Genomic DNA, 25,639 nt, shown 5'->3' with positions numbered 1-25,639 from the left:
TTAAGGCAAAATACTGCAGCGTACTTTCACAACTATGAACTGTAAACATTTTTCTACCTTATTCTGCCCAAGGCTCAGAGCTCGTTTAAATGTCTGTGGGTAGTTTCAGAAACACAGAGTCCAAAGTCATCAAAAAATAATTATATTTTAAAAATCTGCCAATTTCACCAAGAACATAAATCTTCAATTTTAAAAGTCAATTACTTGAGCTGTGGGGAGATACTGACTAGAACCAGATCGTTATTTATTTCGAATATGATCAACTACAAGGATGAGATGCAGCAGATTAAGTTAATCTCTGAGGTTATTTCTTACCATTATTTTCTGAAGTCCTCCTCTTGCTTTAATCAAGAATAGGAATGTTAAGAGTTGATACAGGGAAGGAGCATAGATTGGTGGTTAGCTTAATGGTCGAGAGCCAGGAAATGCAAATTCTATTCTTGGCCAAGTGGTCTTAGGTGAACTCATGATTTACAGCCTCAGTTTCTCCATTTATAAAATGGAAAGTATTGCACACACCACAATTGGGAGCTTCACAAGGATAATATTGTGAAATGCTATGTGCCAGGCACTGAACTATGAGCTTTAAAAGGATTATCTTGTTTAATCTTTTGAAGTAGATAATATTATCATCCTAATTTTACAAATAACATAACTGAAGCACAGAGATGTAAGTAAAAGGCACAAGGTCACACAGCTGGGAACTATCTGCGAAGGTAGAGCTCTAACCCATAGGCCACACTTCTGTCTACAATTTTGGCTTTAGCATTTTCTGCAAGGGCTATGGGAATAGGATAGTTACATACCTAATCCAGAAAATTTCCAAAAGAGTGGCCCAGATTTTCCCTCTTCTCTTCGGCTCTGTGCCACCTGCCTGGGGAAAAAGACCACCCGAGTTCAGGCCTCCCTGGCTTGGCTGCACCTGGTAGCCCCCACATACTGCAGTTGTGACACAGCAGTGCTTTATCTGCCAACTGAACCCGAGACATTTGTGTTCAGTTCAGCGCAGCTGGTGGAGGGAGGCTCAGATTTCCGCTGAACTGAACACAATGAAGCAGCCCTGTCACAGGACCATTACGAAAGCACAGGCACACTGGCTAATTTTTGTAGCGTAAGTGTGTGGACTATTTAAAACTGTTTCATCCCTGGCTCTTAAATGCCTTCCTAGGGGTAAAGTTCACCTAGGGGTCTACTGGCCACAAGCTGTTTGGTGTCACTTTTTTTGCATCTTGGGGAACACACACAGAAACCAGCTTCCAGAGGAAAACGTTCATGATTGCTGACAGCATGTAGACCAAATGGCACACTTGCAAAGTATAAAGAAGCAACGCTGCGACTACTCTGCTTCAACTAGTATCTGCAGAAAAAGCAAGTTTGAACTTGACTTAACACAGATGCTAAAGGAATGCCTCTTTCACTACTAAGATTCGTCTTAGCTCATCAGAAGTAACTTGCCAAAATGGGATCCAAGGTTTAAAAGGTCTCAACACATCACATCTTTGGAGTGCTGTAATAGAAACATGGTTTAAAAATTGAACACATTCACAAGGCCCTGGGTTCAATCCCCAGCATTGCCAAAAAATAAACTATACCACATCTGTGTATTTAGTAGAAACTAAGATCATTTAATAGTGACATAGCTCTTAACTGTGGACTTGAGCTCCTGAAAAAAATGACAAGAATTTGTGGGAATACATATACTAATTATTTCAATTTATCCATTCCACAATGCATACATATTGCAAAACAATATGTTACACATGGGATAAATATATAGAATTTATAATGGTCAACTGGAGAAAAGGAGTTAGTAATCATCACATTCCATGACTTTGGTTAAGTAGTGAATAGTAAAATAATAGCTTTTGTGCTTAGGCCAAAAATAAATTAGCAATAAATAACAATGCCACAGTAAAAGAACCACACTTTTAGGAAAGCTCCAGTACTCTGAATATATCTGAAATAAGGTTGCAAATAGTGTACCCTAACTTTCCTAAAATCCCATAGTTTTTACATGCAATTGCTAGATCAATATTTGCAAATTTAAAAGAACTAAACTGGATTAGGAGAACCTTCGTATCTGCTACAATGTCATTGGAGAAAAAAGAAAAAAATATATCCATACAACTTTAAAAAAGAGAAAATATTTCTTAGTCTTTTTATATTTAGAATTCTTACAAAACTCTGCCTTCTTGGGTTCAAAACTCACAACCATCATTAAACATTTTTGTAGCAACACATCAAAGAATGCAAATTGCTTTTCTTTATGACTTCCTAAACAGGAAAAGCTTTGGAAAAAACTGGTCCTAGACACACATCAAATAATACCTGGAAGTTGTGAAATACCCTAGGAAACTAACTCTTCTTCCTTCAAATCCAAGAAAAACAGCTTCACGATACAAATGAACTGCTGAACTCAATCCTTAGTCTTAAAAATGTATTTCAATAGAATCACCCGTGTATCATCGAATATGAAAAAGATGTACAGTAATAGCATTCTGAAAAATGAATTAAGAACACATTGTCATCAACTCGAGGAGAAATAATAAAGGTAGAAAAGATTAAGGGGCAAGCATATCTTTCAAAATTGTAAAATGGGTTTATAGGTCTTCTAATAACAACTTTTACTCAAACCTTACATAAATAGGCTTAGATGATACAAATATTATGTGGGCTGTGTGGACACTACCAGGTTCCTAATCATGTTTAGGGATTACTCGACAGAACAGAGACATTTCATTCCTATTGGGCCAGGGATTACAGCAAAGAAACATCTAATATTCCATTTTTTAATTTCATGCATTTTTTATTTACCTTTAATGATGCTGTATATATTCATCATCCTGAAATATTAAAACAGTATGAAAAAAGTAATAAATTGGTGGAAAATTTAGGGAATAGGAATGCAACAGCACGCAAATCATACACTATCAAGTGCTTGATACACATTTAAAATTACTGCCTACTACGGCAAAGCCAAATTCCTAGCAGATTTCTGAAGCACAAAGTCACAATAAGAAGATCAGCAGAACAGACTGAAATAATAGAATATTCATCCCTCTAATCCATATGCAATTCTTTAGGGCTTTTTTTTTTTTTAACAATGCATATGAGGTCTGACTGTATTCAGGATTTAAATAAGTTGTCTCTCTCCTTCCTGCTTCTCCCTATTTTTATTAAAAAATGTATATACAGTTATCATTTCTGCACTGCTGCACCAACGATGACAAGGTTAGCACATTTCCTCACACCTCAAATGAAACAATAGCATTTTTAAACAACACAAGTGTTAAAAGAAATACATTTATTCATTCCATAAAAACTCTTGAAACAGCCTTCTGGGGGAAAGGAAAGTTGTCCTCATTCGTAGGGGGAATGAAGTGATGTGATTGTCACTTAATTAACAATTAATTGATTGATTGTAATATGATATTGGATGGAAATACCAGCATGAGTTAAAGGTTGGGTATTTCCTCTCTGCTTTGCTGTTTACCTTCCCTTGCAGAGAGATGAGACTACCTTTGGGGCATTATTGAATATTGTCAGGAGGAATAGAAAATTGTGATGAAATAAGGCAACGCCAACTGGTTTGGTGTGGGCACTTTTGGGAAAGCACTTGGGACTCAGGGAAAGGTGAACATCAGGTGCGCAGGTCAGTGAGGTGTGTGCGTGGTCCCTCCAGCTTGTGTTCTAGTTACCAGGAGTTAGCAGTAGCCATCTTTCAGCAGGTGTGGGGCTTTTAAACTATCTTCTTTCAGCTTATTTGTATGTTTTGATTATTTTTATTTAATGAGAACTTACTGCCTTGTAACAAAGAGGATAAAAAAATCAAGAAAACAGAAAATACTTAAAATGCTTCTTATTCTTTAAAGTCCCATATATCTCTTCTTTTAGAGGTGTTCTTTTCCATTCACCCAAAAGAATGGGCCCCTCCTTTTGTGCAATGTTGATAGCAAATCTACTCTGCCTTGTATATGGCCTTTTAGCTTATAAACATGTCCCTTTCAGGGGGAAGACTCTTGCAATACTCACCACAGTTCTTTATGCCTAGTGGTACTAACTAAAAATTTTGTCATTGCCACTGAATTGATTTAAACTAGTTTTACTTAGTGCTTCTGTGACTGTTACACTATTTTTTAGTTCACTGTTTCAATTAGCCAAATCTACCAGGTATGAATATGAACCATGAATAAACTTAAGCAGAGGGATAAATAAATACCTCCTTAGAAAACAAACTGGAGAGAACTAACACTTCATACTACTTCAAACTCCAAGCCTAACAGAAGAGAAAGCACGCAATTTCGCAGACCAATGAAAAAATGTACTGACTATGTACGGAACAGACACAAACAATAAAATTTTAGAAAGTCCCCATTACTGCCAAACAAGAGAAAGACATATAACAGATTAAAGAGGTACATGTAGAAGAGAGAAGAGTTCCTTACTCCACTTAGACAAATTTAAGAGTTTCTTTAAGGGGAGAGATGCCCCTACATCCAAATGTAGTTAAGTATAAAAAAAAGGCCTGGTGAGATTTTAAATGAGAAGCAAAGCTTTAAGGAAATTCTTGCATGCCAAAAAACAGTTCTTAAAATCTGTTGCCAACCACTCTTTGTCATTTGCATATCAGTAATGTGTCACCAATTGCTACCAACCCCCAGATACATTCCATAGTCAAGCAGAGAACTATCCAATTAAAATCCAATTCTTTCTTGAATACTTTAAACTTATTACTTCATTTCCCTTTAAAGAAACTTGATGGGGGAAGTATTTAAAGTAAAGTGAAAAGGGGTGAAAAAAGGACAAAATAACTTATTGAATCTGATATAAATTGTAGGAAAAAAACTGAGCTTAATATCATCTTACACCCCCTCCACCTGGTATCTGAGCAAACCGCCTTCCATTCTGATTTTGACACAGTGATCTTATCTACAGCGTGATATCATTCTTTTTTCTTTTCTTTTCTTTTCTTTTTTTTTTCCAGCTCAAATTCCCATGCTAGTAAGCCTTTTGACTCTAGGCACTCATTCAAGAATTCAAGAGTGTTCTCAAGTTCTTGTGTGAACCAAGATGTGTCAACCCCAAGCAGGTGGTTCAGCTGCTTTGACATTCTTTGCCGAGTATATCCAGCATTTGGCTAGAGCCTCTTACAAACAATACACTGCTTCAAATTAGCCATCTAGACTTGTTGGGGTTAATAAATTACCTGATATTTATGAAAACAGGTCAAAAGTGTCAGCTATGAAGGGAAAGAGAAAGGGGTAAAAGTTGGCTAACCTTTCAATTCTATACTTAGTTACCAAGCCCAAGCGTGAAACTTTGTCTTACCTTTCCCATAAAGCATTCCCTCCCTTGTCTAACTGTTCTCTTTATGGTTTCATGAGTTTTCCTTTCCCTACTTTTGTGAGCTGTTATATTTGATCAAGAGTTTTTGAAAATGTTTCTAAAGCATAAACTACATTATGAAGTTTTTAGAGCCTGACTTGGTCTTATAAATTCAGCTATAGGTATGTTAATTCATGAGCTAACAAGGATAAAGCAGGATTAGGCCAACACCAGACACTGAAAAGAGACGACATAGGCGCTTGTCTTGCCTGTACCTTGCCTACTCTCTTCTCCTGGGAGAGATGTATGCTTTATCCTGCCCAATAAATTCAGATTTTCATCCTTCTAGCCTATGCTATTCCTTTTGTGGAAGTTGCTGTTACAGTAGGACCTTCTATTTGCTGAGAACTATTCTAAATGTTTTACCCATTCAACTGAACCATTTGAAATTGTCATGGTTCTATTTAAGGATTAGTAATAGTCAAGTATTGAAAATTCCTTATGAATTAACCTAATACACTCTCTCATTTGAATTTCACAATTGTATTTTTTGGTACATGGCATTTTCTCCATTTTATGATCATAGTGCAGTATCACACCACCCACAGGCTAAAGCTGGGTTTTATTATTTTTTATTAATGCATTTTAATTGTACAAAATAGTGGGATTTGTTATATATCATATTTGACCAATATAATTAGGTCTATTACATTCCCCGGTGCTTCCTGTTTTCCTCCCCTTCTCCATCCATCTGGTCCTCTCCTGGATTCTATTGATCTCTTATCAATTTTCATGAGATTCCTCCCACCCCTCTTTTTCTCCTTTTCCCTCTGTAGCCTCAATGCATGAAAGAAGACATATGACCCTTGCCTTTCTGAGTGCAGTTTATTCCACTTAACACAATACTCTCAAGTTCTATTCATTTTCCTGCATATGACATAATTTTTTTATGACTGAATAAATTTTCATGTGTACATATATCATATCTTCTTTATCTATGCAGCTGTTGACAGATACTTAGGCTAATTCCATAATTAGGCTGTTGTGAATTGTGCAGCAATAAACATAGGTATGCAGGTATCAATGCAGTATGCTGACTTTCATTCTTTCAGATAAATAATGAGGAGTGGCTCAGCTTAGTCATATGGTGGTTCCATTCTTAGTCTTTTGAGGCACCTCCATTCTGATTTCCATAGTGGTTTTACCAATTTACAATTCCACAAAACCTGGGGTTTAAAACTGGATCTCTGTGGCTTCAAAGCTCAGATTGCTGACCTCCATGTTTTGATGTTACTCAGTAATTGTCTACCACCTGGCCAGCCCAGATGGGAGTTAGATCTTTGTTACAGACACACCCATCAGAATTTGTGAAAACTCTGGCATGATAAACCCCAAAATCTCAGGCTGGGCCCATTCAACTCTCTCTATAAAAACGGAGTTGTAATTTTTTGGAGTTCTTTGAAGATGACATGATTCGATAGTAAATTTTACAATACATAGAAATGTACTTTGCCTGGCCTATGTGTAAACAGGCAACTTTACTCAAAAGCCTAAAAAAAGGAAATGTTCTAACAGGGAGTTTCCTTAAGAAACAAATAGTACTACTCCGTAAAAAGTGTGCATGAATGATAAAGTACATAAAATAACTGACACTTGGAAGAAGAAAACTGTTAACTAACCCAACTAAAATTGTCTCCAGTATAAAAGGAATGACCAACAAAAGTTTATTTTGAAAATGAGTAATAGTATGTCAAGATTGCCATTGCACTTCTTAGCAAGATGCTCACAAATCAATAAAAAGACAAAAACATGGTCAAATCTGGAATTTTTCCCCCAGTCCTTTCCTCTGAAACTAGTCAAAACCATTGGCACACACCTGTTGTTTAACGAAGTGAATTAGGCAGGTGTATGGAAGGAAGGCTTATCGTTAAGTCATAAAGGATTTCTGCTTCTCCTTAGACTGGGGCTGCTTCTGGGTGTCATGGATTATCAGCGTGTTCCTTCATTTGTTTATATAAATGGGCCAATGGCTGTTGAAACACTTCAGAGCACTTAACTAAAGCAAACAAAGCTCTTGAACTTTAAATATCCAACAAGAGGAGCTATTGACAAGTAGGACTTTACTTAGCAAATCTCAGCATCATTTGGAACCTGAATTCAGTCTTCCAGATTTACAAAGAAGCCACACAACCCAGATACTTAACTTAGTTTAGCCTCCACAAAGAAGACAGTGTCTTGACTTGAGACAAGGTTCAAAAAATACTGCCACCTACTAATTTACTTACTTTAATTTTTGTTGTTGAGAATCTCAATTAGAGAAAGTGTTTGACTTGTCTCTTAGCCTTCTAGCTTTTTGATTCCTGCCCAAACTGACAGGACATTCAGAGGAGTCTTGTGATAAAACCTTAGATTGCCATTCAGGTACCTGGATTTCAGCCAGCATTCCCCTTATCTGAAAGTGTGGGTCTAAGTCACAAACCCTCACTGAGTCCCATGTCTCTGATTTGTAAAACAGGGAATATGGCTGGTAGCAAAGACCCTTTCCACTACTAATAGCCATTTAGTGTACTATTTAATATAGCTACAATGGTAAAATTGATCGACCTATTGGTAGGTAGACAAAGTATGGCATGGTACTGTTGCATGAAAGATCATAGAAAATATTCCCAAGTGGAGGCAATTCATTATTTGTGCTGTTTCATTTACATTTAGAAACTAAGTGCATGTTTCTCTGATGATTTTTGGAGATGATAGTATTACAACATTGCACTCCTTATGCTGTCTTTAGAATTTCATGATCTTATTAGAAAAACAAAAAAGAAAACTTTTTTTTTTTTTTTTTTTTTTTAAGAAATTCAAATCACTTCCCCTTATTTCCAGTTTAGGTTGACCAATAAGTTGAAATCTAGCTCTTCTCAACTTTTAGTTTTCCTAATTCTACCCACCTGTTTAATCTTCTCTTCTAGAAGGGTAGAGTCACCAGGTTTCAGGTGGGAATGCAAGCTTTCTTTACAGGATTCAAGACATTAATCTGCAAGAGATTTCTCAAGGTAACTTGATGCTTCCACTGACTACTGGCCTATGATTTTATAACTTAGAGTGCAGAAAGGATTAAAGTAATATTCTCATTTTTTTGCAACTGATGGATGGCCCTTCACTACAATAAAAGTAATTCTATTTCACTACACCTGTTACAAAATAGGCATTGCTGGAACTCTATAGGACTTGGGGATCCTTTTCTGACTGCAAGATGTTTCCCATATTTATTCCTTTTCTGATATAACCATGTGTGACAATGGAGGAAAGTTCAGAGAAGCTGCAAAACTATACTTTCTCCCATGTTTCTCCAAGGTCCATGAGAGAGTAATGCCCAATGTCTTGTCAAGTGTCTCACTGTGGTTCAAATTATTTAATTTTTTAAAAACCTATACTAGAGAAAGTGGGAACTACTGAATGATAAAATGTAGTCTTAGGCTGTCCTACAGGGAATAGCTTTAGAAATTCTCTGACATTCTAAGTTATAATTGAGTTTTTAAATTATTTTTTTTTAATTTTTACAGACTACATTTTGATTCATTGTACATAAATGGGGTACAAATTTTCATTTCTATGTTTGTGCTCAATATAGATTCATACCATTCATGCAATCATACATGTACATTGGTAATGATGTCTGTCTCATTTCACCATCTTTCATATCTCCATAATTGGGTTTTAATGCATAAAATAGCTGAGTAAATGTTTAGAAAAGTCTTTTTTAGAGTTTATGAAGTGGTAAGCCTATTTCTTATAATGATTAATTGTGAGTCATCCTTTTGAATGCAAGCATATGCTCCACACAAGAAATGCTGAAGGCATACACTCATTTACCAAACTAGCTTCTTACTATGGTGGACTTGGAACATATATTTGTTGGAGAAATGAAGATGGGAAATAACAAACCATGAACCATATTGAGTCTGCTGTCTGCCTGGCCCACCTTACTAATGAAGAATAATGTTTTAAAAATACATAGTCACTGTTTGTCTGCAAACGGTCCTGCTTGAAGACAGATAATGTGCTAGATGAGGTCAGTAGTCTACAGAATGTTTCACTGTGACTTAGAGGCCTGTAATTGGTAAGGTGATCAATCTGCTTGTTTCTAACTAGAACCTTCCTTTGCCATCTGTTTCTGGTTCCACACCATGAAAATCATGATAGTAGAGATGGGCTCTCTCCCACTTTTCATGACAAGGAATGCAGGAAATGCAGGCATCATTACCTCTACCTATCAGTCTGAACGCTTCTGGGCCTGGAGACAAATCCTTCCACATCCTTCCTGCCCTTTAAGGCAAGGTTTGAATGAAAGAATCATTGGCTTAAGCCTCCAAAGAACAGGGTTCAGGACTGAGCTCCACAAATTACTGGTTATATATCTGATTTCTGTTACATGTTCTCATCCTAAAATTCTGACTCCAGAAAAATTCAATCTTTTTTTAAATCAGAAAACACTAAAAAAAAAAAAAAAATATCTACACTGGGTTGTTATAAGGGTCCACTGGCAAAACATGAACTATAAAGAACTTTGCAAATGTGAAGTATTATCAAAAGGAAAATCAGACCTTCAAGGTTTTTTTGTTTTGTTTTTGGTGCTGGGGATTAGAACCCAGGGCCTTCTGCTTGCCTTGCAAGCACTCTACCAACTGAGCTATATCCCCAGCCTGGACCTTCAAGTTTTTAAGCAACATTTCAGAAGCTAAGAGAAGGAGAGAGCCAGAAGATCTGAGACAGTGGGTTCTAAATTATATTTAATTAATAATAACCTAAATGGAAAAGAAATAAGTGCATAAGGCAAATAAATGTGCCTCATTTATTTATTTATTTTTTTTACTTCATGTATTCACTCTTACTGACGATGGAAGAATATATAGTGGTTAGCTGGGCAGCCTTGGGATGCCAATCAGTTTTGCTGCTTACACTCTACAAAGTTGTGTGGACTAAGACGGACTTAAGATAATATGACTCCAGTATAAACTTCCAAACAAGAACCTTCTGGAAGGTATTGCTAGTATATCTTCACTCAATCCACCAGTAGTAAAAGGTGCAGCAGTACAGGCAGATGGGCTTCCAGTCACTCTCTAATTCCCCAAATTTTAAATTCAATCTATTAGTTTTTCTGTGCTAAAAACTTCCTAACCAATGAAACTAATCATGGTCTGACTTGAGAGGTCAATCAGTGCTGATTATGTAGTATCTAGCTGGGAGTATAAGCTCCCACTCAAGTTGCTTGTTTTTTCTTTGCTAACATAGCTATGGAAGCAGCAAGATTTATTTAAAAATGTTCATATGCCAAGTTGTAAAGGGAGGGCAAGTAGGCTGACTTCAAATATTGCTTACATATTTGAAAATTGCTTAAACTAAGTTCTAGTGATAAAGTGCTCAAGTCACCATGATCCAAGCAAATTATTTAAGGACAAACACACATACATGCAGAGACATACAGTCAGTGTGCAATCAGTGCGTCAATGAACACTGGCTAAAGGTACAATTTAATATATTTATCTGGATATATAAACAAATGGCAAAATGAAATGTAGTATCAGGATCAAATGTACAGTGGGGAATAAAGGAGCTAGTATACCTAGTGACCTTGAGAACTAGTCATGAGATCTGGTCTTGCCCGCTGTATCCAATGCACCACAGTTTACAACCTGGCTAGAAGCTAATATAGGTGATAAGCAGAGGTTAGTGACAATCATTCTATTGTGTTAACAAAATATTATTGCATATCATGTGAGATTCTTTTATAAACATTTTACAATTTAATTCCATCCTGATACTAATAAGTCTCTGAGGTGGATATTATTGATCCTATTTTACAGACAAGAAAACTGAGGGTAAGGGACTTAGTCTTTCCAAGTCCACAGGTCTTCTCTTAATTTTAGATCATACTACATGAATTCCAATTTCAGATTCCATCTCAGAGTCTTTAATATAATGAAATTATTTTTGCTTCTGAGATTTGGTTCAGAAAGGAATTTGAAATATCTCCTCCATACTTTTCCATCTTTTGGAACTAGAAGGGCTTGTAAAGCTGTTCAGTGCTCAATTGACCAATTGAAGTGACCTTCCATATCTATCATCTGGGCAGAATTTTCATGAGGACACTTTTAGCTCTTTTTTCACAACTATATCAGAAGGAGGTGAGAGGGGTGATCCCCACTGTCCATCACAGACACTGATGTTGAAGCACTTGATGGCTTCAAAACTACAAGAAAAATACAACTCAGTTCTATAGCTTATGGCCATTTAAAAAAGCCTGGTAGACTGATGCTTAATATTAACAGTGGCTCTTTATGTACAATGGAATTTCATTTTCTTTAGTCTGTATAATTAAAATATTTTTCAATAGATAGGAATTATTTTATTCCAAAAAAACTTACATCAAAAATAACATAGGGATATATGGGTCTGGTTATGTTAGTTAAAAGATCTCTGTCTCTATAATGTTCTTTCTTATCATACTAAGAGGTTCTCCTTATTCGGTTCTGGTTTTAGAAACTCATTCAAGCTGGGCATGGTGCCACTCACCTGTGATCCCACTGATTTGGGAGACGGTGGCAGAAGGAATGCAAGTTTGAGGCCAGCCTGGGCAAATAAGGAAGACCCTGTCTCAAAATTAAGAAGGACTGGGGATATAACCCAGTGATAAAGCACCCTTGGGTTCAATCCCCGTATTAAACTAAATAAAACTTTTTAAGATGTGACCTGCAGTCACACAGTATTCACCCATTACTGTCTGCCTTCTCCTTTGATCTCTAACACATGACATTCACTGTGGGGAAAGCTGAGATTCACCTTGGGTCTGTCCCTCATTAGCTACAAGACCTGCAATAACAGAACCTCTCCATTCCCTTGACTATAAAAACAGGAATGATACTCATCTCCTTGTGATGAGATAGAGTTCCTTAAAATTAGCTAATCCTCCATAATTTGTTTCCTCTTGGTAGATATAAGGTATATTTCAAACAAGCCACTGACATTTAGCCTTTCTTGGATTGACACTGAGTACGTGTTCTATTTCACCAATAGATCAAATGAGTAAATGAATCAAAGGGTCTACATAGCATCAAGAAGGATGTGTGAAAAACAGAAAAAGTAAAGAACATCTGGTCACTAGTGATCAGGTAGGACCCAGTAGATCCATATATCCAACCTCAGAACAAACTAAATGATAAGGCACATCAGGGAAGCAGGAGGTCAATTCCAAATAGAACCAGAACCAAGAAAGCTTCACATATAAGGTGGCATTTTAATTGGATCCTTAAACGATGAGCAGAATTTCATAAACTGGAAATTGGGGATGCGTATTCAAGAAAAATTAGGAACTTCTAAATTCTCTTTACATGTATGTCTACCTGTTAGTGTTATGCCTGTATAAATCAGTTCCTACTGTTTAACTGTTCACTAGTCTCTGCTTACACAGCAGTGATTAAAAATCTCTAGACAGAATCCAAGCTTCTGTGGGGACATTTCCCAGAGGGAGGAGCCCTAGACTGGGGCCTGTGACATGCATAGCCCTTTTAGCTAGGCAAGAAACAGACTCTTATGACACTTGACAGTAGTCCTGTCATAGGGCCAATTTTTCTATATCTCGGCAATTTAAGAACGGAGAGCAAGTACTATTTTTATTTGGTTAGTCTGGGTTTAAAACTCTGAAAACTCCTTAATGTATGGACTTATTTACATGGTTGTTTGCTTGGTTGGCTGGTGGGTTCAGTGTTTGGAAAAGCACTCCTTGCTTTTGTTGAAAGCAGGTATGCAGCGGCAGAGAGAGAGAGACCATGTGATCTAACCTGTGCTTCTACATCTGCCAGGTGGGGATGCCAATTGTACTTGTATTAGGGTGTTATTATTAAAAATGTAGTGATAGAGCTTCATAAATTTTTAAATGAGAGAATATCAAAATCATGTTATCAGAACACAATCCCCTCCAGATCTTTCCCTTATTTTTATAGAGATTACTTGTTGACTCTTAATGTGTGTTAACATTTCTAATTTTTATAAGTAGAAAACTCAGGCAGGACACAGAACCAAAAAAGACAACTGGTAATATGAAAATTTAGTTTCTTAAAAAATTTTCATGCCTAACAGATGAAACAAAAGGCTATGTTTCAATAACCAGTAACTTTGTTACTGTGCTTTCAGGAATATTGAACTCTCTACCTGAAAAATGATGTTCTCTCACCAGTGATTCATCTTTTAACCATTCTCTTTTATTAATTCCCATCATCCTAGTCTACACTGTATTTATAATAGTTGACTGTGGAACACATCTCAGTGAACATTTGTCAACCCCTGGTCCAGTGCCCCATGGTTAGGATACACACACAGCCTTAAGACTCAGTCTATGGAATACCCACACAAACAAGGGCCACAGGTCATTGGTAAAGAAATGAAAAACAATGGGACAAAGATATGTGTCTATATATACATAAATCTTTTGGGGAGGGTAATGGGGATTGAACTCAGGGGCACGTGACCACTGAGCAGTATTCACAGTCCTATTTTTGTATTTTATTTAGAGACAGGGTCTCCCTGAGTTGCTTAGCACCTAGCTTTTGCTGAGGCTGGCTTTGAACTCTGATCCTCTTGCCTCAGCCTCCCGAGTCACTGGGATTACAGGAGTGTGCCACCATACCTGGCTATAAGTGTATATCTTAAATGGCATTTATTTTACTTTTATTTTAAAAAGATTAAACTGTCTCAGTAAATGAGGAATACTGATAAAACCGTTGTGGAATTTGATGTGAAATCAACAGCCCCCTTTGTGCTATTAACCTATTAAGTTTATTCTTTCTTCAAGACTACATCCATTACTTGAAAAACACCTGAGCTCCTGCCACCAGGGAGCATGTCTGTAAACATACACCCACTAGCAAGGAGGCATCCCCGAAGATGGGAGGGCTGAGGTCACTGTTCATCATCATCCTCATCAGCTACACTAACTCCCACTGCCCACTGACCTGTTGCTATGCTAAATTCACTCAGAGGTATGTTCAAGGTGAATCCTTACAATCATCCTGCAAGGTGAATGCTTTTATTCCCATTTTACTGATGGGAAAAATGAAGCACAACAAGGTTAAGAAACATGTTCAAGAAGCCTGTGATTACAGAAGCAAGAAGTTCAACCCAGATCTGCCTCACTCCAAAAACCACTTTCCTAACCACTCCACGGTCTTCTGACCTTCAAAGGAGGACATATGGGATAAAGCAGCAGCAAAAATAACAAACTCGAACATGCATAAACTGAGGCATCCATAAAGGCCTAAAGAAAGCCATGTTTCAAAACGAAAGCATCAATGTGCCACTGAGACACACACACATATACACTCTCTCTCTCTCTCTCTCAGGAATTTTATTAACATCTCCTAGCTGAAACTTTTAATGCAGCGCCACAATGTATTCATTGCAAGGTGCCATTAGGGCCGGGCTCACTTCAAGTGCTACCAATTCATGGACAGATTAGAGGGCACATTAATAACATAGTTAATATGAAGTGTTTAGAGCTTCCACATCAGTGACAAATACGACTCAGCCAAATTTCCTGACCACTGAGGCCACGGAGGAACAATTTGGTAGATTTCATCAACAGTTCTAATTATGTTCCTGTCAAGTTGAGAACGAAGTAATCCATAACTGGGGGGTGCTCGGAGACAGTGGCAAAGAAGAGTAATTTATGCCCAAGACACAGGGTCCTTTCTGTAGTTAGTGTGCACAACGCTTGACTAACAAGTGGGCTCAAAAAGGAATTTATTAAGGAAAACATAGCCCTCCGGGTTTGAGAGGCTTGTCAGGGGTAAGCTTCTGAGGAGTTATAAGGTAATGACTTCTAGAAAGTCTTGTTTATACAGACATCTGGAGCTCAGGGCTGTGGGCAGCATCGGAAACTGCAGGCTGGAAGATGCAGGACATCAGCCTGAGCCTCTCTCAGACTTGTTTCCAACTGCTAGATTGGAGCCCTGTCTCTTGAGAGGATTTGTGGGCAGACTTCTAAGTGTGACAGGAGGGAGGCTGAAGAGAGTGGTCCAATGAGGAAGCAACCTGTGAAATAGATTTTTTAAAAATAACAATACAATCCTCAGATAGCATTATCATCGGAGGTACAAGGATATTGTTAGAAGAAAAAAAAAAAAGGGACACTTTTATGAAGCTATAAATAATGTGCTAATGGAATGTGCAAAGGAATTGTTAGGAACTGTAAACTAAAATGTCACAATCCCCCCAACCCTGTGCATGTTCCCACCCCCTACGACTGAACTATGAGACAGACAGTTGGAAAAGAGTGAGGGGATGAGAGGTTGGGGGCAGAACACATGAGGCAGTTTTGAGTGATTTTCCATTGTGGTCTATATTGGCATGCAGCTCTGCTTCCCTCCAGCAGGGTAATTTTATACATGGCATTCTTATTAAATATTTCAAAGCGGGGGAGGGAAAGGAGGAGTTATGAGTCTGATGCATATTTTTTTCAAGAGTTAAAACCGGTGATGTTAGCAGTGGCTTGGTTATTATTACCGATCAGTTGTTAATTAAAATAAAATGAAGCGTCTTAAACTTCAACACCTTATTTCAAATTATGCAAAAAACACAACTAATTGCATTATTAGCAAAAATTACATTTAAAAATAGCTTCACACAAAGAACTAAAATTATCTAATCTAAACTTGCTTTTACAAAAATGAAGCCTGAGGAGACAGAGCTCTAGGGAAAACATGAGGTTTTCTGCCTTTCATTCAACAGAGAGAGTATGGACTTTTAAGCGTTATTAGCAAAAACTAATAGATATAGTAAATAAATTGGTAGTATTTAAGGAAAACTATTACATAACAAATTTAGATGATTCTTACCCATTGCAATATGATATTTGAATAAAATCAATTCTTTATCAGCTACAAATAATTTTCCAGGCAATGAAATGAGAAAAATCACTATTACTAAGGACTTCTTTGATCTTTAAATATAAAGTGTCTGGTCAGATGGGGTAGAAATAGGCCTCACTCATAATGAGAAAGAAGATTTTTATCCATTGTTCTGCTTCCTCAAGTTGTTGTCACACCTCACCTGCCCATGTATACAAATGATGCTTCACACTTTGACTCTGTGGACTTCAGGGTGCCCACAGTTCCCTTTGGGCTCTTGTATGCTGTATAAGTGACAACATGCTAAGGCAAAGCAAGGTGGGGCCTCGATTCCCCAAGCAAGCACTAAAACAATTGCTTATTTGACTCCATGGTGCATATAATACTCTTGATTTTTTTTTATTCCACCTGCCTCCTTATTTGTAAAGCCACTATTATTTCTATTCAGGAAAAGCAGCTATTTTAGCAAAAAGTAAAACATATGGACAAAAAGAAAACTATAATATAGATTTCAGGGAATTCCTTGCTCAACACTAACAGAAGCTCCTCAGATGAACAGAAGTTTCCTTTTGACTATTAGTTTTGGCCAGGTTTCTCCTGTAGGTGAAAAACACTAGCATTATTCTCCTAATCCAGGAGAGAGGGAGAGAGAGACAAGTTACCTATTGAAATGTCATCCTGCTGCGGGGTCATGTTATATAACTCTTTATATAAACAGCAATAGCCCAAGGAGCATCTTACATCTCACAATCCTGGAAATAAAAGCTTATAGACTAATTTGGCAAAATTAGTTTCGCTAACCGTCAAGCAGCCCATCTGATGGAATATTCCCACATGCTGAAGTCTGGGAAAAGACAGAGGTACCTCATTTAAAAACTCCTTCACTACCCTCAGTCTTTGGATTTCATTTTATTCTCCTGTTGGGCATCCACCAAAATTTAGGGAAGCAACAGAAGCACCAAACAACAGAGAGGCAACGATGTACTCATAGTCACAGTCCAAGCAGGGTCAGTGGGTGAGGATTCTTCTTCACTGTTCTCCAAGAGCCCCAGAATGGATCAGCATGAACCTCCTCACTTGTTTATCTCATCCGAGCCCTTGCACAATGTAAGCACTCAAAAAACTACCTGTGGATTAACCTCTGGCAGCAAAAACTGCATATTTTATCAAAAAAACATGTTACACTTCAAGTTTTGTAAATTATTTGACTACACAGTATTGTGAAAATGTGTATTTTACAAACAACAGAAGATAAGGAAATCTACTTGATCATAAGAATTCAATCCTAAAATCCATACTTCTTTGGGAGTTAGTTCCAAGACTGTATTTACTATTATGAGCCCTGGATAGAATTTCCTAGGTCTGTCCTAATAATAATTACAAGGTTTCTGTTCGCAGATCTGCAGGCTTTATGGCATAACAATGCTTGGTCAGTCTTCATAATCTGGACTCATCTTTTCTGTGAAATTTTGACACACAAAATTCATTAGTACCCTCATTTTTTTTTCTTAACTCCTCTTTTAAAGGAGGAACCAGCAGACACCGCTTAAAGCTAAATTTAGGAGAAAGAAAGATCATCTGTCTAAATCAAGGTGGTTAATCCAATTACCAAATTTCTCTCAGCACAGCTGCCCTCAGGCTACTGTGTATCACTGTTCATCTAAAAAAGTATTCTTCAGAGACTTTGCTGGGGACCACTTGCCAGCACTGTGTTGCCCAGACATAGTTGTTCAGAAAGAGCAAGTGGTAATAAAATAGTACAGTTAGCACACATGTTGAGGCTGGCTGCCTTGAGAAGGCCCTATCTGTCACATCATGGAGTTCTTCCCTACATAATGGGGGTTAAGGTGCATCAAATGTTCAAGTAGAGGTGACACCATTAGTCTCTGTCGCCTCATTTGCAGAATAAGCATGGAGACAGCATTGTTCAACTAATAGTACTGCAATGAGGATGAAATAAAATTTTGCAACAGTTCGTGAATTTTGTAATCTATAAAACTGGATAAGACCAAGGTAGCATCAAAGGTGACTTGGACTTGGGTGCACACCTATAATCCCAGCGGTTTGGGAGGCTGAGGCAGGAGGATCATCAGTTCAAAGCCAGCCTCAGCAATTTAACAAGGCATTTATCAACTTAGTGAGACCCTGTCTCTAAATAAAATATAAAAACAGAACTGGGGATGTGGCTGAGTAGTTAAGCATCCCTCAGTACCAAAAAAAAAAAAAAAAAAAATGTGACTTGGAGTCGTTTTAACGTGGATGTTGGAAAGGGTAGGCTATTAACAAAATCATAGTCAGGACATGTTAACTAAGAACAGAAGGCTTGAAAAACTTTGAAAACTGGGTATGTTAAGTTTCTGGCTGCAGATTCAGGTGGCTCTGATCAGCATTTGAAGGTTTGTTGGAAATTGGAAGAGGGTTCAAGAATCCAAAGTACTTTATGCACAGACACAAGCTCTGAAGCTTTACTCATGGAAGAATAATGACCAGGGAAGCTGGTAATTAGGAAACAAATGTAAAAAAAGAAAAAAAAAAAAAAAAAAAGGATGGGTTGTGGCTTGCCTAGCCTGTGTGAGGCAAAGGGTTCAATTCTCAGCACCACATATAAATAGGTAAATAAATAAAGATCCATCAACAACAACAAAAAAAAAAAAAAGGAAAGAAAAGAGAAATTCAGGCATGAACACCAAAGGTCACAGAAACTGAACAACAAGAGTGTGGGTAAGAGAAGTTGATCAATGGGTACTAGTGAGAGGCAGCAGTAGGAAGTTCTGGCGTTGCTACTGCCCATTAAGATGACTACAGATCATGATCTACTGTATATTTCAAAAAGCTAGCAGAAAGGATTTTGACTGTTTTAATTATTAAAAAACACAATAAATGTTTGAGGAGACAATTATGCTTAACCCAATTTGAACATTATAAGATGTTACATATTGAAACATCATATGGTATCCGTTAAGTAGGTATAATTTTTAGGTTCTTATTTATCAGTTAAAATTTTTTAATAAAATGATTTTTTATGAAAGAAAAGGGTTCTTAAATACAGCAGAGACTTCAAGAACATGAGGCCAAGAGAAGATCAATGAACCTGGAGATGGCAAGGTCAGTGGTAACCTCAGAGGCTGCAATGAAAGTTTGGTAGAGATACAGGCAGGGTAAGGAATGGTCCTGGTGGCTAGGTGGAAATGAGATCCATGAAACATTTTCATGAGAAAATTGATGGTGAAATTATGAGAGAAGTAAGGAAGACAGCTCTCTGAGTGATTATCCAAGTATGGGAAAGGTTTTTGTTTTTGGAATTAGAGGAATTCGGGATGTATAAAAATGGCGGGCCTAACTGATAAAGTTGACTCTTAGAGAACCTTAAAACACTGGGATCAGCTTTGGAAAGGAAGTGCATTTCACCTGAGGGGGGAGTGGAAAGAAGATGCCAAAGGCCTGTTGAACTTGACAACAGACAAGAGTAGCAAGATGAAGTATGTGACAACTTCCAGCCTCTTGAAAGAATTTCAAGTCACCTGTAACAGGAGTCATGTGAAAGAGCAAAGCAAGTCTCCACAAAATAGAGGGCTGGAATATTTGTATTACAACATCTAACGAGGGAACTTAGCTAAAAGAATTTTACAATGACTTGCAAACAAAACTGCTTGGTTTATTGAAGCTTCCTTCTACTTTTTAATCCCATTGTTCTGGAATCATGTGAACCTTGCTCAACAGAATCACACTATCTCAAAAAGCAGTGTGTTAAAAAAAAAATTACATGCTTAATTATGTATTTACCTCTCAAACAAGTGAAATATTTTAGGAGCTTTAGGTTCTGCTTATTCAAAGGAAGCAGTCAATGCTGCTATTTTAACAAAAATATGGGATTATAAATTAGAAATATATTTGCTATCTTGAGTCTGATTTATAAGCCTAACAAAAATACTGAAGAAAATTAGTAGATTTTAGAGAATGCAAAGACTCAACTCAGACATTAACAGCAAGATTTTTAGAAACAACCACCTAAAGATCTTTCCAGGCCTCTAGTTTCCTTTCTGTGATTCTGTCTGGCAAGAATCAGTACTGTTGGTCTATAATAAGCAAACTTCAGGGCAGGAAGAATCAAATGAAGAAAATCAGATTGCTCTCTCACCAGTGAGTTAAAATCCATCAGCAGTAAGTCATTGAATTTAACTGCACTTCTTTTATTATTTTATATCACTTTTTTACTGTTTTTATTTCTACAATCACAGGCCTAGCAAGACTGTAATCTCCCAGTGGGATCCAGGCACCAGCACAATGGGATGACCAGCAAGGCAGCAGGAAAGCAGGTGATCTCCCTGCTTTTCCCTCTCTGTTGTATAAAAGGGGCATGGCACGAATGAATTTTATGACAGTCACCAACCATTTCTTATTTTTTTCTGAGCAATCATCAATATCGGCATCAAGTGGAGTAGCGGCTCCACAATGTGTTGGGGCAGCAGAGTGAGCCCAGCATGCAAACGTTTTGGCTAATTTAAAATCCTCGTGCGGTCAAATCAAACATGACAAGACGATGGCAAAAAGAGAGGCTATTATCCCAAATGAGAGCTGGTAGATGGCTGAAATTGGTTTGAGTGGCAGAGACAAAAGGAGGAAAGAAGAGAAATAACTGAGAATGATAATCCCAGATAAAACCGGCTGCTCTCTTCTAGACATGTATACATGTACACTTAAAATCGGAGGGGAAAAACAAATGCTTCCAAGCTTTAAAACTGGACAGAACAAGCATGAAACCAGCTTATAAAAAGAATAACTACCATATAAAATGGCATCTGGTAAAAGATTGGGCCAGTTACAGGTAAAGATCTGTATTTAATTTAAAAAAAAAAAAATGTAACCCCGTTGGGTGTAGTGGCACATGCCTGTAATTCCAGTGACTAGGGAGGCAGAGGCAGGAGGATTATGAGTTGGAAGATGACCTGAGCAATTTAGCAAGGTGCCAACTTAGTGAGACCCTGTCTTAAAATAAAAAATAAAAAGGGTTAGGGATGTGGCTCAGTGATTAGATACTCTGGGTTCAATCCCTGGTACCAAAAAACAAAACAAAAGTAGACCTTTCTATGGAAATCTCATTTTTAGAATATTAAAACTGTCATCTCATGCTTGAATATAGATGTCCAATAGTCATTACTATGGGGGAGAAGTGGGGCCAGGGAAGTCACTGGTTTAGGATTTGCAAATCCTACATTAATGATAAACCAATAGGTTTGTGCCCAGAGTCCAAAGTTTTTCTTGTCACGGGATCATCAGGAGTATTTGATGTAGTAGGCTGGATAAGAAGATGAATTCATCCTGAGGGGAAAGAGGGAGCTAAAAAGCAGACTGATGGGGTCCTGGCCATGAACCTTGACCACCACTTGCCATGCAATGGCTTCCTGTGTGCGGAAAGACGACCCACAGATCAGTTGGGGAATTGTCCTTTGTGAAATTAACAGCGCAAAAGGGCGGAAATTAATTTTATCAAACAACTCTGGGTACAGACTTCTTACAAAAGTAGGTCACGAGGTCAGCCAGCATTCAAAAGCTTCACACCATGGGGTTCTTTTTCTCCAATAAGGAAAGTAGATTTAGGGGCATGCCACTAAAAGCCCTAAACTCATATACAGCTGAAAGTCTATCACAACAGGTTTGGAAATGAGCTTAGCTTCACTGGGTCTCCCCCACTGTATCCCTTCACTTCTACAGCTGTAATGAAGAAGGCGTGAAATGCAGACTGAAGTCACTGATACAGCCCAGCCTAGCCCTGGTGTTCAGTCAATACCCAATAGATGACACACCTTGCTCCTCCCATGACATCCTCCTGGCACAGCTTCTGAAAGCAGGTATTGAGAGGGAAAGATGAGATGGACGTTTCTCTGTTTACCCATATCATAACTTCTCAATATCATTCAGTGGTAATTGGTTTTTATTTTGGCAATGATCAAACAAGCTCAGTGTGGTAACATAAATGGTTAAATTTGTTTTTCAATCTTGAAAGTGTTGTCTTTAATGCACAAAGTTCATCCCATTCCTGCATTCTGTCATTTTCTCCTCGGTTTTCATAATGACTTTGAAACCTTGACACTCCTCTGATAATGCAGTGACTGAAACCTGTGATAAGTCTTAGAGCAACACTGGACCTATCAAAGAAGGGAAGCAGCAGGCCTAGACAGGGATTTTGGCCAGCTATTTCACTGCTGTGACTAAATGACCCAACCAGGACAACTGAAAAGGAGGAAAGGTTTATTTGAGGGCTCACGGTTTCAGAGGTCTTAGTCCATAGAAGGCTGGCTCCATTCCTCAGGGCTTGAGGTGAGGCAGAACGTTGTGGCGGAAGAGTGTGGCAGAGGGAAGAAGCTCACATGGTGATCAGGAAACAGAGAGAGAGTTTCCACTCTCCAGATACAAAATATATACCCCAAAGTCACACCCCAATTCCAATCCTCCAGCCACACCCTACCACTTCAATTAATCCCATCAGGGATTAATTCACTGGGTTAGGACTTACAACCCAATCATCTCTCCTCTGAACCTTCCTGCATTGTCTCATATTTGAGCTTTTAGGCGACACCTCACATCCAAACCATAACAACAGGTATCTGTGACTTGGTCCTCAGTTTACCACATTTTAACCAACAACAACCCTAAACAAGACTTGTTTGGGTTGAAATATTGTTAAATAGTTATTACTCAAACTAACCCAAAATTGAATTGGTAACCTCTTTGTTAACAGGTACTCTGGATCTTTCAATTAAAATAGAATTTCTAATTTCCAGAGACATTTCTAAAGGTCTCAAGAAAGAGTGAGAAAAGGAGAAGCAGCAAGGAGGAGGAAGAGGAGGCAGAGAAGAGAGAGAACACATGAGCCCCAATGCATGCTTACTGCACACACTCAGGATACATTCCAAGTCCTGGTCTCTCGACAGTACTTTTTCTTTTTTAGGAAGTCTTAAAGCATAGAACTGACCTGTTTTCAGGGTAAACATTTTACTCCTAACACCAGAGGCTAGCAGTCTGGCCAGCACTGGTTTGCACACCATCCTTGTCCTAGGGGATTCTACAGGAATTCAATCAGGAAGGAAACTGCAGAGGTACACAAGCACTGGACAAAAACAGCTGCCAACTTCATTTAGGGTGGAACTGTAACATGAAAGAACAAGGTCTAGGAGCATTTTTCAGCCCACTTTGGAGAGCAGTTAAGAATAATGCCTGCTCTGGGACAGTGGCAAGCCAGGTGAAAACCTGAAACAATAAGACAGGTAGCTTATGGCAAGTTTACTTTATCACACCAGCACCTCTTAACCTCCCCTCCAGCCTGTGGGGTCAGATGTAGCTCGCAGTTTGGAATAAAAGACAAAAAGGTAAGTGTCTCCTTCTAGCAAAACACCTTTGGGAAATGTACGTGTTAGTTCATATGAGTTCAGCAAATCAAGTAAGCATCAAGTCTTTATTAATCTTTATATTTTAAAGAAGAAAAAAAAAGAAGAAGAAAATATCTGGCCTTGAGATGGCATAGAGGATATACATAAGATTATTTTCCATGACAAAGTCCAGTTTTCACATTTATTTTTCATTTTTCAAAGCTAAATTAACCCCCCAAAATAAAGTTTTGGCTATCAGAGATAATAAAATTAATTTGCCTAGAAGTCTGTTGCCGGATTGGACAAAGTAAGGCCAGAATATATTTTTTTCTACACTACTCATACTGGCAAGAAAGACTAAAATTAAATATCTAACAAACCAAAGTTCATTACTAATGCCAGACACTCATAATTAGGAAATCTACACTATAAACCTATTAATTGTGCCAGTCCTATGTAAGATTCTTAACTTCATTTTTTTGTCTCAAAGTTGTTATTTATATCCTCTTCCTGCAGCTTAGAAGAACCCTGGTTCACAGTTCAGGAAGACACTGCTCACAAGGGACATCCAACGCAGGCCCATAGGGTATTTCATCCATCCTGTGCTTGCATGGCACTCACTATCAAGGGACCCATTAGGAAAGAAGGGCATACTGAAGTCTGAAACCAAAGCTGTCAGACCGGGAGTACCAGGATGCTGGCTGCAGCCACTATTGCTGGGATCCATTTGTCTTCAGAGAATCAGGAGCTGGTACCTGTACTCCATCACAAACTCCACTTCCCTGTCCAATCCTTAGCAATCATAAAACAAGAAACAGATGGGACTAGGGGTATAGCTCAGTGGTAAAGCACCTGCCCAGAACGCAAAAGGCTCTGGATTCAATCCCAGCACCACAGAAAGAGAAAAAAAAAAAAGTAACATTTCTACAAAAAGCAAGGCAGATATACTTTCTTCTTGGAGATGCAGCAGCAACCAGACTATCATCAGACTTCAATTAGATCATATGTGATGTGCTTCTAAAGCAACCCAGCCAGAGACTGACCTGGCCGTTTGTCGAGTCTTCAATGGTTTTTCACAGAAAGATATGTATCATTATCTTCCTATTGGCAGGGAAGCAACACTCAGCCAGGAAGCAAAGGCACTATAGATTTGCAAAAGACCACTTCACTGCCTCAGATACCAGATATGCACTGAAATACATTAATGGTGGGATGTTATTCTGCTTCTAACTGGTAGAATTCCATAAAACCCCACTAAATTGGAATGTGGACTCATACCTGTGAAATACATACCATCAAAAAACATAGTGACTATGAATAAACACTGATCTGCATTAATTCTTTCTTTTTGCCTTAAAGAGAAAAAAAAAAAAATGACTATTTTTGCCTTCTCCCTAATTTGAGATGATCAGACAATCAGAACACCTCATTTCTCCATAGCCCAAACACTAGTGAACAGGAAACTAACTAGAGAGAGTTTCTAAAAATCTCTATGTATCTTTTCAAAAACTTCCCAACACAGGGAGCTGTTAAGAAATGGAATTTTGCTCCCTTATGTTTTATATAAGTTTTCTAAGGTTTCTGTTTGTCTTTTGTCTTTTTACAACTACACATGGCATAGAGACTTTCAAAATTGTGATTTTTATTAACAAATGGAAGACAACCTTTTTTCAACAGGGTTTAACAAAATATTCCATCAGCAGAAGTGTTAGGCAGGTCGGAGAGACTAAGTTTTCCAAGGTATTAAATTAAAAGATGTTGAATTACGTTAAATGCCCCACATTGAATTGACATTTCCCCTTTTTTAATGCAAGCTAAGATTGATGAAAAATACCACTTATCTACATTAAGGGTCAAAATCTCTCACAAAAGGAGCTTCTGGTTCAACACATCAGAGCAGAGTCAGTCTTCCATAATCCAGGGACCAGGACGCGGATCACATTCTGATGATCCAATTAATGGTGGGATACTTTGCAATCATCCAGCAAGCAAGGCTGCTAACAGATTGTGGGGCTGTAACATCAATTTCTTAAGTGCATTTAAAGGATT

The 25,639-nt window shown here is 37.9% G+C and overlaps 1 protein-coding gene across 7 annotated transcripts in view; it reads right to left on the bottom strand.

The window, feature by feature from the left end:
* The window catches only part of ESRRG (estrogen related receptor gamma), a 591,202-nt gene that overhangs the window by 305,180 nt on the left and 260,383 nt on the right, over positions 1–25,639 (bottom strand). Inside the window, exon 4 of one of the 7 annotated variants that reach the window (XM_079107170.1) lies at positions 8,271–8,356. The exons of 4 other annotated variants lie outside the window; for them this stretch is intronic. The gene's annotated coding sequence lies outside the window, so the exon portion shown is untranslated. Of the gene's footprint in view, positions 1–806; positions 14,268–25,639 lie in introns of those variants that run through there. 2 more of the 7 variants (XM_079107162.1, XM_079107168.1) reach the window with 2 other exon arrangements.

This window comes from Sciurus vulgaris (genome assembly GCF_902686455.1).
Source record: "Sciurus vulgaris genome assembly, chromosome: 12".
NCBI classification, from domain to species: Eukaryota; Metazoa; Chordata; class Mammalia; order Rodentia; family Sciuridae; genus Sciurus; species Sciurus vulgaris.
Note: the sequence above shows the minus strand (reverse complement) of the source record. Positions and strands in the feature narration are given on the sequence as shown.